Below are 16366 nucleotides of genomic sequence, written 5' to 3' on the forward strand. Positions count from 1 at the left end.
GAGTGCTTTCTTTTGTTCTCTTGTGGATTGCTCCCCCTGGAGGAAGCCCGCTGCAATTTTGAGGACCAGCTCTGTGGAGAGGCCCATGGGGCAAGGGACCATGACCTGGCAATAACAGCATGAGTGATCATCCAGTTGAGGCTGAAGGAAAGCTTTGGCCAGGGCTGCAGTCTTATCTGAAAGCTCAATTTACCAGGTTTAGAGAGAATCCACTTCTATGCGATGAATGTACTCCTGAGCCTAAGAAAGTGTGTGTTATATAATACATGTTTGTTGTTTTAAGCCGCTAAGTTTTGGGGTAGTTTCCAATGTAGCAGTAGGCAAGTATTACAGGTGGGAGAATGCCAACTGACTAAGATGTTAAATGAAAGAGAAAATTTTGCCTCAATTAAAAAAACCAGTCCACCTGTTTCAGCATATAAATATCTCGAGAGGTGCTTGGCCAAATTGTTTGCAGAAATCAGGGTTTCTCTAGGAGGAAAGGAAATGATATCATATAGCTCATCTCTTCTCCATGAGATCTAGAGTTAGGAAGTTTTATCTGGATACACTTGTATTACCCTGTTCATAGCCTAGTGGCATTATATACAACAGAGTCCCTGAATGTTTTGATAAGAGTAAAGGGAATAAAGGCCAGCAGAGTGACTTGCACAGAATTGGATGACATGAATGGGAATCAGTGTGTTAGTTGGCCAGAATGGTAGGCACTGGAAAGGGCCCTAGATCACCTCTACTGGGGGGGGAGGGCATGACAGAAATAAGTAGGCATAAGTAGGGGTGTAATGTTTTGGCACTCCTCATAATGCTTGGAACAAGGGTATTTAATCCCACTTATTATGTTCCAGTATCAGCTTTCATAGAGAGCCACACTGTTTACAGTTGATCATTAGAAATACATTTCCTAGTGGGTAGAGCACAGGGCATTACATGCTAAGTTTTTTCCTCCCTCCCTCCCTCCCTTCTTACCTTCCTTCCTTCCTAATATTTGAGTGTCCACTATCTTATAGTTTCTGCTTTATATGCTGAAGTTATAACAAAAAAGCAGAACGGATCAAATCCTTGCCCTCTTGAGGCTTTCTTACCTGTACATGGGTCTTATGCTCTAGCTGGTTCAAAAAGAATCTGCTTGGTCCCACTGTCTCTCTTGACTTGTGAGCATGGCTAAAGGAAGGTATCTAAAGACCTTTGATCTTGAGTGCACTGATCAGTGTGCCAAAGTGATTTTCACTGAAGCTAAAGCTGACGAATTCACCTACTTCTGTGGGTGAAATGCTACTGTACCACAAGTATAGCAGCAGAGGAAGGGGATTTTGGATTAACTACTGTGCTTCAGCCATGGTCTGCCGAGACCAGTTTCTACTCAGCAGCCGATGGCCACTTTCATAGTCAAGGCACTGACATAGGACCACGTCAGCCTATACTCTCTTTCATAGAACTCTCCGAAACACATGGAAATTCACTGACAGAAAGCACAGGAGATTGAGGACTTGGAGGGAGGCAGACTCTTTTTGCTTCCATTTCCATCTGGTGAGTTTCTGCATCCCACCCAGGAAACTAAGAGTTGCAGTTCATACTAAGCCATAAAACGAATGAAATTTTGCCATTTGCAGCAACGTGGGTGGACCTGGAGGGTATTATGCTTAGTGAAACAGACAGAGAAAGACAAATACTCTATGTTACCACTTAGATGGGGAATCTAAAAAATGAAATGAATGAGTGAATATGGAACAGACTCACAGAAAGAACAAACTAATGGTTACCAGTGGGGATGGCAGTGGGGGAGGAACAACATAGGGGTAGAGGACTAAGAGGTACAAACTACTAGGTACAAAATAAATAAACTTCAAGGATATATTGTACCATGCAGGGAATATAGCCAAATTTTGTAGTAACTTTAAATTGAGTATAATGTTTAAAAAGGTTGTCATGTTGTACACCGGAAACTAATTAATAATGTAAATCAACTATAACTCAAAAAAAAGTTGCAGATCAATCTGTAAAGCAGTAGATCCCATATATATATGTTATTAGGCATACTAAATTCTGATTCTGAAGCTAGAACAATTTAATTTATTAAAATGACCTCAACAAATATACTCTTGATTAAATTAAAACCTGCTTTAATAAGCCTATGTGAAACATTATTTGTGACTAAACATTTACTTTACAAGTACATTCACACTACTATACACACACACATACACTCATGCATCTTATTCAGCTGAGGTTATATTAAGAAGAAAGACTGCAGTGACAGGCAAAATATTTTTAAAATGTGTACAAGTGGATTCATAAACTTTTGAGTCAAATCCATATGGCAAATAATACTTACAAGGCAAATATTTTGCAAATGTTTTTGCCCTTCTCCCTGCAGTTGTAAAAGTCCTAGCCAAGGTTTAGCAACTGACAATAGTTTGTGGAAATGTTAGCCAAGCGAGTACTCTGCTGTTAGTGGCCAAAGTAAATACATGTTTTATTGCCAGTGTTTCAAACTAACATTTTCATAAAGGCATGTTTACCAAGGAGTAGGCATCTCCAGTTGTAACCTAAGACAGGTATGTGACTGGATAAAGGAGATGCCTGTTATTTTATTTTGTCATTGTGTGAATTATAGACATATTTTTGTATTGCATAAAAAGAGTGCATATAAAACTTTTAGTTACACAGCAGGGGTATTTGTTAATGACTCACTTTCTCTTGCGTATCATAGATTAGAACGATACAGTCGCTTGGTTCATAGACTTTACAGTCGATTGTTCTTAAGGCATTACTCCCCAAATGTATATTACTTTGACCATCATCCAGCATGCTAGATAATTTGGGTATAATTTTTGCAAATAAGTGTTTTTTTTTTTTATTTTCAAAGTTGTCTTACAAGTTTTAGTAAAATAAGCCAATTTTGCATCATTTTACATTTCTTCTAAATCTTATCCAGATGATGGAATAATTCTATGCTTTCATTGCCACTTTTGAGACAATAACAAGATGGAGAGATTTAATAGCTAGCATGTTTAGTGAAGTACAAAACTTGCTAAAGTATTTATGCATTCTAAATGAGGACTGGGCAGTGATTCCATTTTTTTCCCCTCCCTGACCAATAAAATGACAAAACATTTTAAGGGACAAAACAATAGCAAGTGCTATCCTTTATAAAGTACAAAACATACTTCAATCTCTGATGGTTCATTTTGTGATATGTATGTTGAAGAGAACAGAAACTAGTTGAGGATTAATCACATATCATGAATTTCTAACTATAATAAAATGAGAAAATAGTACATTAGGATGGTATGTATGGCCAACGCTATTTTAAGTCCATGATCATTTTAGAAAAGGTACATCACTTTGTGGATTAGATATTCTTCTTTCATTGCTATAGCGAGATAACTAATGAGTTAAATTTAGCTTAAAAGAAAGATTTTCAATATCTGGGCTGGTTTGGGAATTTCCACACATCTGGACATGAAGCTCTTTTTTTACTGATAGGGAATCTGTGATGTTGTCAATGAATTACCTACACTTAAAATTATTGAGTCAGTTGCCAATGTTTCTTACTCTGGGGAAATACCTATGCCTAGCTCTAAGAGAGGAAAAAAGCTCTTTCTCTGAAATATATTTCTCTTGAAGTCAGCATTAAATCTGTTAGTGTTAATGCCTCTTTTGATCCTAATAAATTATGACCCAAAAGGCTGTAGTCTCTTTCAATGCATTCTAGTCCTTGTGTATCTATTTACCACAGGTAGCCTGGGAATAGTGCATCTAGCTCATCTAATGCTATTGAAACTCAGTGAAGGGTCAGGACTGAGAGGGAGCGATACCTATGAATGTGTCAGTAATTGCTCATCACCAGCTGACATGAAAAATAGTTGGACTGACAGTGGCTTGGCAGTTGAGCCTCCAGGTAAAGAATCTTTCAGCTAAAATGTATTAAAGCTGGGATGACACCCAAAAGCCCTCAACTATGTCAGACTTGGAATGAACAAGGAGCATACAGATTCTCTGTGCATATGTATAATGCTTTCTGCTCATGCCTCCTTTATTTTGATGAATTCAAGCCCTTTTCCCTTCTATTTATGAAGGTTTGGACTAATGATGTTTACCTATGCCTGAGGAGAACATGAGCACATTTGTCTCAAATTTTTGAAATAGCAAGAGAAATCTTCTTGTTCTACTGAACTCAAACTGACGATTATAATCCCTTAGAACAACATTTCTCCTGGGGAAAATGCATTGCAATGGGAAGTTTCTTCCAAATATATAGCTAAAAATGGGTGAATCTTCACTTATGTTCAGCTTTTCTTAGCTTATTTAGCACCATCATCATCACCATCACAATGATAACAGTGACCACATTAATGTAAGAGAGCAACTTTTCACAAACAGAATGTACCCAAAAAATTTGGCTGAGGAAGTATTTCTTGTTTGATCACCAGTGGAATCACAATAAAAAAAGAAAGGAAATTCTTCCTCCTTTAAGGAGTATGGCTTTGTATTCTAAGTAGAGGTAACAGGCCATTTTTGAAGGTCTGACTAAACCATACCTGGGAAATCAGTCATTATGTTACCTAAGACATAGAAGGAAAAATGATGATATATTAAATTGAAAAAGTGTGTTCCTCTATGGAGGTGGCTGTCAGAATGGGGAAAGGGCAGTTTGTAGGACTATTCAGGTGGTTACAGATTAGAACTCTGGTCAACTGCTGCACCTTGGAGATGGATGACTAAGTATGCTGGGTGGGTATTTGGGGAGACCTGGCAATTAAATAATGTGACCTTGGGCACCATGCCAAAAATACTTTTTGCGTAACTTGAAAGGGATTGCTGAGTGGGCATTGTGGCAACGGCTCAGAGAGATAGTGTCCGGGAGATGGTAATGGACAAGAGTCCAAGAGAGGCAGTGCATAGCAGGGCCTCAAGTAATGTAGCAACACTATGGCCTGAAGCCAGGGTCCTCCTCTGTTAGTTTTCCAAGATATTCTAAGTCCAGGAATTCTATGTGATTCATTAGAGAGGGAAAGGAGCTCCAGTAATGCCTGAGTTTGGGCTTTGTGCTGATCTTGGTTTATAGGCTGTTAGAGCCAGATTTGCTTTACTTTAGGAAAATGGAGAACATTAACATTTCTTGCTCTTGGGATATTGTGGGACAACTAATATCTGCTATATTAACAACAACATTTTCATTAGTTTCCTGTTATGTTCTCATGTACACTTTATCTATAATACTTGCAAATACCTTGTTAGGTAAGTTTCTCTTGATTTTCTTAGGTATCTTCATGTGTCTATTATAATACTCACTATGTCAGTACTATTTAACTAAAAACTATAATTATTTAACCACGAACTTATTTATTTGGCAGATGTTTATTGTTTACCTACTATGAATCAAACACTGCTCTAGGTGCTGGAAATAAATAAAAGAAACAAGGTCCCTGCTGTCTAAAAAGTGAAGATGCTAAACCAGAGGCATTTTGATGTCAGGGACCATATACTGTTTATTCTCTTATTCCCAGGTGCCTGGAGGTAGAATAAGGAAATTGACATTTGTTGTGCACTTACTTTGTTCTTTGGTAAACATTTTTGTATTGTATACAGAATACAGCCTTAGCAGAAAGGGAGTAGATTGGAAGGGTTCCAGGACAGCCCTAGTGACCAAGGGACTAGAACTGAGCAACCTCAGTCTCTCTCTATCCATCAGTTATATTAGCTTTGTTCTTTCCTGCTACGCGCAGTCTTTCTCTACTTGGTGGAGCATTTTTACCAGCTTCTCCAGATCTGTTCTCTTGCAGTTTTATGGTCTGACAGACAAAGAAACATTTATCCCAGCAGTAACTGTCCTGACTTTGGGACAAATGCCCAACCCTGGAAATTTACCAGAAGGATGAGGCCCCTGCAATAGGTGCAGATTGGGTCTAGTGATCACCTCTATATTTAGCACAAAGGGCTAGCTCCTAGAAGGCAGAACCTGAACTGGGTATACGCCAGGTAGACTAACACAGCTACCACACGTAATTCTTATAACAACTCTCTCAACAAGTATATCATATTCCATATTTTACAAAAAATTATGTATCAGACATTAAGTAACTATATTCACTCAGCTTGTGGAGGTGAGATTCAAACCCTGTTCTGCCAGCTAGAAATCTGGTGCTCTTTTTGCTATGCTGTACTATTTCCGTGATGCCTGGAACATGATAGTTCCTAAGTAATAGTCACTGAATAAATGCATAAGTATCAAAGTATATGTAGCTAGGATAATCCAGAAGAACCTATGTAGTTTTTACTCAGAATTTAAATTGTAATGTATGTAAGCCTATGAATTTTTAGATTTGAAATGAGAATACTCAACATGATAGATGTATAAATATGTATATGAACACGCGGTGCTATATTTGGGGAGCTATGAATTCCAAAGTACAGAAATAATTATTTCAGTTTCTATATAAAACATACTACTTTCAATTCTTAGAGAAGACTTTTTTAAGTTTTAAAATGGCCAAAACCACTTTTATTTTGACAAAATGAGTCAGCTAAATGTATTCTCTGGAATATTGAGAAGAATCTTCTTACTAAAATGGCTTCTAATGGTTAATTGAGACATTTTCCATGATGGTTGAGACAGCTTTGCACCTCCTTCTGCACTTGTGTCTTATGGTGGTAAAATCTATAGGTGAGTTCTGACTGACTGGCAGCTGTCACTTGTCAGTGGCTGTATGTGAGGATCAGCATACGTCCTAAATATTGACTGCAGAGCTTATCTAAGGTGCCCCAATGTAAGTGCCTTTAAACAGGTATGCTCCTAAGAAGCACTTTACAAAAACCCAGCTTCTGATGGCTTAGCCAAGAATAGTCTTACTTGTAGAACTGATGGGTATGCTGACAGTAAAGGGAGGGCAGTGACAAAACAGAAACAGGATCACAGTGGACACTCCTTGTGGAATATCTTCAGGTACCCAAAGAAAGATTATGTTTTCCGGCTTTCCTTCAGTGTATTATATCACAGGTCAGCAAAATTTTTCTTTAAAGGGCATTTTCTATCAAGCCTAAAATGTTTCAGGCTTTGTGGGCCATGGAGTCTCTGTTGCAGCTACTTAACCTTGCTATTGCAGGGCAAAAGCAGCCTAGACACACATAAGCAACTAGACATGGCTGTGTCACCCCAAAAATTAATTTATAAAAACTGGTGGGAGACCATATTTAGCCCACAGGCCATAGTTTGCTGCCCCCTCACTTACATGTAAGCTATTATTTCATCCATGTCATCTCCATACTTCTATTGAACTATTTCCTATGCAGTGCTCTGTATTAGATAGAAAAGAATGTGATGATATCAGTAGCTTTGGGGGGTTATAAATCTAACATGAAAGACTAGAGAAAAAGCCATAATGTTTCATAACTAATGCAAACATAAAGCTGTTTACAAGTTTAAGGGAGAGATCTCTTCTAGAGCATATGGTCATATGAGAAAGGAGGATCTAAACAAAATAACTTGAAGAATAGATTGTAAAAGAAGGGCATAGAGAGCATTAAATGTATAGGGGATGGCAAAGAACAAAAATAGCAAGGAAAAGTAGGGACATGTTAAAGGAAAAGTCATCATGACTTGAATCTTGAACAGTATGAAGAAGGAATTGGGTTCAGATTGTGTAGGACCTAGAGTGTTAGGTTAAGAAATTTGAGTTTTATTTTTAAGCAGTGCGGAACTTGTGAGGGCTTGAAAATAGCAGGGGAGTGATGTGAGCTTTATAGTGAGAAAATGAATGTGCGGTTTGTAAATAGTTTGGATTGGAGGGCAGAGAGCTTGGAAGTAAAGAGACTGGATAGGAAGTAATTGGAATTGTCCAAATGAATGGAGTGAAGACTTGGATCAGCGTTTTGGGAAGTGGAAGTAAAAACAAATATATTTAATACAAAAGAAACAAACAAAAAGAAATGGATATGACAGACACATAAGAATTAGAATGATTGAATATAGTGGGTTAAGAAAAGAGAGAAGTCAAGAAATACTTTTAGGGGCCTGAATAACTAGGAGAAAAGTACTCATATTTAAAGAAATAGGAAAGTCAAGAGGTAAGGCCAATTTGGGGAGAAATGTGATTAATTTAGCCTTGAATATATGACGCAAAATGAAGAAAGAAAAAAAAAGGTTGAGTCCAATGACATGAGGCATTCTGCTCACGTAGAAAGTTTCTTATCATTGAGAGTTGCATAATGGGAATATGTAACTGAAATTGCTTGACTCTTTTATATTAAACTACCAGATTATGACTTATAATAGCAGACTAGCAATTACACTACCAATCTTCTTGGACCAGCTATCAGCCACAAAGAGTAGTGATTCTCTTGTTTATTTCATAAGCGAGAGTACAGAGGAGAACAGATGTGATAGAGAATATTGGAAGTAGAATTAAACCATGATCTTCACATATTTTATTAAATGTCAGTGATCATTGTTTTAAGGATTAATGGCTAACTCCTGGTTTGAATTACAGTACATTTCATTACTGATAGTGATCAAATGATGTAAAATTGTAAAAGCTGCATCACTCTAAATCATGTTTTATAAACTGAGGCATATGTTTTGATAAAGAACAAAAAAAAAAACCCAGCTAAATCATGAATCTCATAATTACTGGCTGACATGGGAATAAAATGCTAGGTTGGATTTTCAGAATCTCTGTTTTTAATTAGGTCGTTGATAATGTCATTTGGTAATCAAATTTAATTCCAAATTGAGAATTAGGGGCACTTGTATTTTTCAAGTGACAAAAGGACATTGGTTAATGAAAGATAGCATATGAAAATGACATTTTAAATGCTTAGCTGCTTAATAATTTATAGCATTTCAATAGGATCTGTTTTTCTTTTGCTGAAAGATGTTATAAAAATTAATTCTAAGACCACTTCTGTGTTGTGAATGAGCCCCAATAGTATCTATATTTTGTAGAGTGTGGCCTTGGTACAGATTAGTTTGATAAATAAGCTGCCTGATTTTTCCCAGAATCTCACAGAAAGCAGGGTTTAAGGTACATGAGGGAAGCTCTGTATCCATTCCTCTGTTTTGGTGCTTTGTTCAAGACTATTACAGGCCTAGAGAAGATGAACTATAAATGGGAAGTGTAAAGAATTTTACTTTGCATCTGAAAGTCAGCAAACCGTGGACATTGGTGAAAGTAGAGAGCAGAATTTTCTTCTGAATTCAGTAATAATTTCTTTTCTTTAAAAACATCTTTATTGGAGTATAATTGCTTTACAATGGTGTGTTAGTTTCTGCTTTATAACAAAGTGAATCAGTTATACATATACACGTGTCCCCATATCTCTTCCCTCTTGCGTCTCCCTCCCTATCCCACCCCTCTAGGTGTTCACAAAGCACTGAGCTGATCTCCCTGTGCTATGCGGCTGCTTCCCACTAGCTATCTATTTTACGTTTGGTAGTGTATATATGTCCATGCCTCTCTCTTGCTTTGTCCCAGCTTACCCTTCCCCCTCCCCATATCCTCAAGTCCATTCTCTAGTAGGTCTGTGTCTTTATTCCCGTCTTGCCCCTAGGTTCGTAATTTTTTAAGAGGATGAACTCTTCAAAAATCAACAGACCTGTTGCTATCAAGAAAAAAGGGCAAGAGTAATATGGTGAAACTCCCTTCTTCTCAGCTGACATGTCTGAAAGGCACCAACTAAGGGTTGTCACTTAACATGTATAAAGGCATAGAGAAAATTTGATTCATGGATATTCTGAAGTAGAGTACTTGAAGGATTTTGATGGGATACATTTTGAAATGTCTGTGTGTGCAGAGGTTGGATTCAGAGGTAAGAAACCAGAGGTCACATAAAGTAACAAAAGGGGGCTAAACTAAAAAGTTTAATGGGTTTGGTGATTTAAAGGCTAGTACTGTACATTTCCTCAGAATCTGAGCAGTCCCAGCACAGTCTTCAGGGGGTGCCTTCAGGTACCCTGAGCCTATAAACTAACAATTTGTATGCTAAGACTTAGCCAACCAAAATTTCCAAGTTTACTCCAATGCACAATTCAATGCAAATGTGTGTTTTGCTGGACGTTTTTCAAATAGCAAAACAACACTGGTGCCAACGCACGCAAATGTGTGCCCCAGCAGCAGTCTGCCCTCCTTGCTTTGGCTTTTACTGTTGATTTGAGCTTCGTGCTGGCTCTTTTTGTTTGTTTTTTTGTTTTTAATTAGTTAACTTTTGGTTGGGTTGGGTCTTCGTTGCTGCGCGCGGGCTTTCTCTAGTTGCCGCGAGCAGGGGCTACTCTTCATTGCGGTGCGCAGGCTTCTCATTGCAGTGGCTTCTCTTGCTGCAGAGCACGGGCTCTAGGCGCGTAGGCTTCAGTAGTTGTGGCTCGCGGGCTCTAGAGCGCAGGCTCAGTAGTTGTGGTGCACGGGCTTAGTTCCTCCGAGGCATGTCGGATCTTCCAGGGCTCAAACCTGTGTCCCCTGAATTGGCAGGCAGATTCTTAACCACTGAGCCACCAGGGAAGTCCTCTTGTTGGCTGTTATATGGTAAAAGACTAACCACAGACTCTGGAGATAAGGACCTGAGGAGATTCAAGCAACATACTCAGAACAAAATACCAACTGGCCTTGGGAGGAGAACAGAAGACTTGCACATTTCACATCCCAACCAGAAAAGCAGTCACAGTTTTAACATGCAGACAGTTTTACTAGTTCTCTCCTAGTTTATCAAATACAGCAAGTGTGGAATCTGAGCTCAGATTATGTTTAGCCTCTTGCATTTTTTCCTAGAAAGTGATTTGGGTGAGCATCAAATTAAGTGCAGCTTCATTAATAACTGCAGCAGCCACTGTGGTCTCTAGGGTAGTTATACTAAATGTATTTACATACAAGAGTGATTATTCTTTAGTCTCTATGGAGATATGGAAATGTGCATAGCTCATGCCAACTATTAAGACCTGTATTAGATTGAGGTGGTATGATAGTGAACTACTTCAGGATTTGGAAAGAAACTTGGAATTATGTGTTCGTGTTGACAAGTAAATGCGACTGTTATTCCACATTAGATAATATCTTTAGCACACGTGGACATAATCTATGAAAATATGCTCTTTTGTAATTTGGACAATGGAAAACATCACTTTAACTTTTTCCCAGCTCCAAGCTCATTTTTTTTTGAGAGAAGGCAGTGTGAAGAATGACACAATTGATTAGGAAAGTAAGTGACTGGCACTTGAATACAAGTGGCTTCTTTCCGTCAAGAATGGAGTTCATTATTTGCCACTGTTCAAAGAATGACATAAAGCCAATAAAGCACTTTGTGCAATTTTTCAATCACTCCTTAACAAGTATATAGTTTCTGTATGTGAGCCAGTGCCACAAGATTGTCAGGGTATATGTGCTATTTGGAAATTTATTAGATGTGAAAAGTATTTTTATTTTTCTAATTCCCACTTGCTCTTTTCTGATTTTCCAGCCTTTATTTTGGAGTTCTAAACTAGTGAAGACACTCAAACCAGAATCATTTCTCTTGCTCCACGAAAACTGATGCATCATACAAAAATGCTCCTAGATTTGAACAAATTTAAGACTTAATAACACTGTTCAAAATATCCAGTGTTGTGGTTCATCTCCTACTAGTGCCCTTTGACCTTTGGAATAGTAGATAAATTCTGTTCCACTCTATGTCCCTAAAAGTCACTGGGATGTTTTATTTTACTTTCTTTGAGTCTGTAACATCTTTCTGAACTTTGCTTATAAACCATAAGTATATATCATGCATTATTTTGTCCAGTGTCATGATCAGATTTGTTGAGCTTCCTTTTTTAAATGAGTGAAAAACAATTTTTATCATGTAAAAAAGTGAGAGTGTAGCTTATATTTAATAACTATCATGTACAATGTCAAGTTATGGTAGTTTTTCCAACTTTATTTTTGTTTTCTTTATAGTGTCTGAAAATTGCATGGAGCCAATTTTAGAAAAGTAGGAGGAAAGGACCACTTTTGTATACTATTGGCATTGATTTAATGAGTTGTTTATCTCATGATATCATTAAAGGACATTGATTAAGGTTAAATCTCATTGATGAAATAGGTATCACAGAAGCAGAGTAGCGTAATTTAATTATTCGTATGACATTGATAATTACTATGTATATAGATTTAAAAACAAGAAAACTAGCGCAAGGTAGGTGTGACACTGCAGAGAAAAAATCTTGCACTAAATCAAATGCACTATTCTCTCCAAGCAAAAGTAAATGTTTACAGACACAAATCACACTGGAGTGTATACTCACACACACACAAATTGACATTAGCAATCATTTCAAATTATGTTTTAATAGTTTTATTAGAGATATGAAAAGATGTTAACTGAAGAAGGTTGTGAGCAAGTTGGTGACTGAAAGAAGTAGAAGAATAAAGAGAAAGATCAAGCATCCTTGAGATCTTGTGAGAAATGGTCAGGATTCTAGTGAGGTCTTGCCTCCTTTGGTGAATGTGACTCTGATTCCTAGGCAACCCTTATTGTGATATTTAGATTGTTATTTTCTTTTATTAGAGTTTTGGTATTTTCATGCATAAAGATCCTGTGAAATTTTGTTTTATTTACACTTGAGTATTTCTTTTTTGGGTGCTATCATAAATGGTAAGTCATTAAGAAGTTTTCAAATTCTAGTTTTTCATTGCTGGTATATATAATAATACAAAAATAATTGACTTTCATCCTTGTTTATTGGTTTCAGGAGGGTTTGGGGGGGTCAGCTGGAGGGGTTTCTACATAGACACTAATGTCATCTGTAAACAAAGTTTGATTTACTTCCCTATCTGTATACCTCTTATTTCCTTTCCTTATCTTTGTTACTAGCTAGGACTTGCAGTATAATGTTAAATACCAGTTATGAGAGAGGACAGGTTTGTGATAGATTTCACATGGTTCTTTTAATATGCTGCTGAATTTGGTTGTTAGTGCAGGCATACCTTGAAGATATAACAGGTTCTGTTCCAGACCACTGCAATACAGTGAGTATTGTAATAAAGCAAGTCACACGAATTTTTTGGTTTCCTAGTGCATATAAAAGTTATGTTTACACTATACTTTAGTCTAGTAAGTGTGCAATAGCATTATATCTAAAAAAGGTACATGCCTTAATTTAAAAATACTTTATTACTAAAAACTGCTAACTATCATCTGAGCCTTCAGTGAGTTGTAATCTTTTTGTAGTAGTAAAGATCACTGATCACAGGTATCAGAACAACTATAATAATAATGAAAAAGTTTCAAATATTGTGAGAATTCCCACCATGTGACACAGAAACATGAAGTGAACAAATGCTGTTGGAAAAGTGATGCTGATAGAATTGCTCCATGCAGGATTGCCACAAACCTTCAATTTGTAAAAACGCAATATCCGTAAAGTGCAAGGAGGCGAAGTGCAGGGAAATGGGGTATCCCTGTATTTTGTTGGGGAATTTTGCATCAAATGTTCATAAGGCATGTTGGTCTGTGGTTTTCTTTTCTTACAGTGTCTTTGTCTGGCTTTGCTATCACGGTAATGTAACCTCAAGAAAATGAGTTAGGAAGTATTTACTCTTCAGTCTTTTGGAAAAGTTTTAGAAGGAATGGTGTTCTTCTTTAAATGTTTGGTCAAATTCACCAATGAAACCATCTGATCCAGGGCTTTTGTCTGTTGGGAGATTTTAGATTATTGATTCAATCTCCTTATTAGTTATAAGTCTGTTCAGATTAGTCTTGGTATGTTTTTGTGTTTCTGGGAATTTTAAAATTCCATTTAGGTTATCCAATTTGTTGGATGAAAATTGTTCATAATACTCTCTTATAATCTTTTTATTTCTGCAGAGTTGGTGGTAATATCTGCATTGTCATTTCTGATTTTAGTAACAGCTAATCTCTGGTTTAGTCTAACATAAAAAAATAAAATGTGACTTAAAGAAGGTAGCCTGTATCAGTTTCCTATCGCCACTGTAACAAATTACCACAAACTTAGTGGCTAAAAGCAAAGCAAATGTATGATCTTATAGTTCTAGAGATCAGAAGTCTGAAAAATATTTCACTGGGCTAAAGCTCAGGTGTTGGCAGGGCTGTGTTCCTTTCAGGAGACTCTAGAAGAGAATCCATTTTCTTGCTTATTCATCTTCTAAAATTTGTCCTCATTTCTTAATTCATCGCTCCCTTCCATCTCCAAGGTCAGCAATAGGTGGTTTAGCCTTTCTTCTATGTTAGCACTCTGATACTGACTATCCTTTTTCTTCCTGCTTCCACTTTTTAAGAACCCTTGTAACTACATTGAGCCTACCCAAATAATCCAAGATAAATTTCCCTATTCTAAGATTATTTAATTAGCAACCTTAATAGCACCTGCAGTGGTATTTCCCTCATACCATATAACATAACATATTCATAGGTTCTGAAAATTAGGACATCAACATCTTTGCAGGGGACATTATTCTGCCTACCATATACACCATCTTGGTTTTCTTTAAGGTCACTTTTTTATGTATCTCATTTTTATTCAATTTGGAGGTTAAAGGTACAGCGTGGGGGATGTGAAGTACTAGGTTAGGATTATCCTAGCGCCTAATCTTTTCTTTCTCTTGATCGACACTTGAGAGTTGATTTGCTGGAGGTATCTATGTAAAGCGAGGAGTCCAGGATTCTCACCTGGGTAGCAGAATGGAGGGAGTTCTCATAAAAAGGAAGAACCTCTTAGGAGCTGTAGATTTGGTTGAGAGGGATGAGGAGTTCAGTTTGAAACAGAACTTAAATTACCAAATGGATTTTTCTCACATAGTTAAATAGGAACTTGAGGCTTAGGAAAGAAAACTTTGTGAAGGTAAAACTGTAGGAGTTGTTGACATAGGGATGGTAATTAAAATCAGAGAAGGGGCTACAGTCTTAGGAGTACTTATAGAATACAAAGAGAATGCCTTACCTAGAAATGAAAAGAGGAGCATTAAAGGGCCAGGTTCAGACTGAATCCTCTGCAAAGACTGAGAAAGAGTAGACAGGCAGGTAGAGCAACACTATAAGAGGGTGGTATTATGGGCGCCAGTGAGGAGAGTATCTCTAGAAGCCGGGGGACAATCAAAAGTCCTAAATGGTACAGAAAGCTAATTAAGCCAAAGCCGGAAAAGAGGCAGTTGAATTTAGCTACAAATTCAATTTGGCTATAAATTCAAGGCGGTTGAATTTAGCTACAAACCTTGATAAGAGTTGGACTAGTGCCTTGGTGAAAATAGTAGCTACCATCAAGTAGGTCACAATCAAGTAAGTAGCTAACTGAAGAGCAGTGAGGTGCTATCTGAAGGGGATAAGGAGAGAACATGGGAAAAACCTGGGCACATGACATGCCGTGACTGAAACCGTAAGAAGGCCTTGTGTTGAGGGTACAGGATAAGGAAGAAATGGGAAGTAAAGGCCTTGAGTAGAAAGGAAAGATGTATCAGCAAGGAATTACTCGAAAACAGGAATATCTCCTTCTCTGAAATTGGAATAGAAATGAAAGAATGAGCTAAAATATAGTTACCTAGTTTTCTTTTGACAGTCTGCAGTTTGGAAAGTCTCGTTTGATTGCTCTCATCTTCTCTGTGAATAAGGAACAATGTGTCTGTAAAGAGCACTTTCTCTGTGAGTAAGGAACTGAAGATGAAGGTGGAGGTGAGGGGTTGGAGAGATTTGTGAAGAGTAAGTTTGAAGTAGCTGCCCCAGATAAGCATGGGACAAGACAACTACTGTCAGTCTAGCAAATAAACTCCTTCAGCTCAGCCTTGTTTCCCTTAAGATACCAATCCTCACTGGCAGCTTCAGTTATAAAAACATTGTGGTAATCAGACTCCTAAGGTAGCTCCCAAGGATCCCCACTTCCTGATATTTACACCCTGTCTAATCCTCTCAACCTAAGTGTGGGCTGGCCTTGGTGACTTGCTACTAATAAATAGAATATTGCCAAAGTGATGGAATGTCACTCCTGAGGTTAGGTTGTAAAAGACTGTGACTTCCATCTTTCTAGCACTTTCTTTCTTGCCTGTCCACTTGCTCACTCTGATGAGATCAGCTGCCCTTGGAGAGATCCCCATGGCAAGGAACCAAGGAGGGGGAGGGCTCTGGTTAGTATCTGGTAGGAGACTGAGTCCCTCAGTCCAACATCCCATGAAGAACTAAATCTTGGAACAACAAGGTGAGCAACTGTAGAAATGGATCTTCTATCACTTGAACCTTAAAATGACAACAGCTCTGTTCAGCTCCTTGATTGCAGCCTTGTGCGACATCAGAGCCAGAGGATCCAGCTAAGCTGTGCTTGGATTCTTGACATGCTATGACATAATGAATATGGCTGCTTTAAGCCACTAAGTTTTGAAGTAATATATTATGCAGCTAG

This window comes from Lipotes vexillifer, unplaced genomic scaffold (assembly GCF_000442215.2).
Source record: "Lipotes vexillifer unplaced genomic scaffold, Lipotes_vexillifer_v1.1 scaffold78, whole genome shotgun sequence".
In the NCBI taxonomy this organism is placed as follows: domain Eukaryota; kingdom Metazoa; phylum Chordata; class Mammalia; order Artiodactyla; family Lipotidae; genus Lipotes; species Lipotes vexillifer.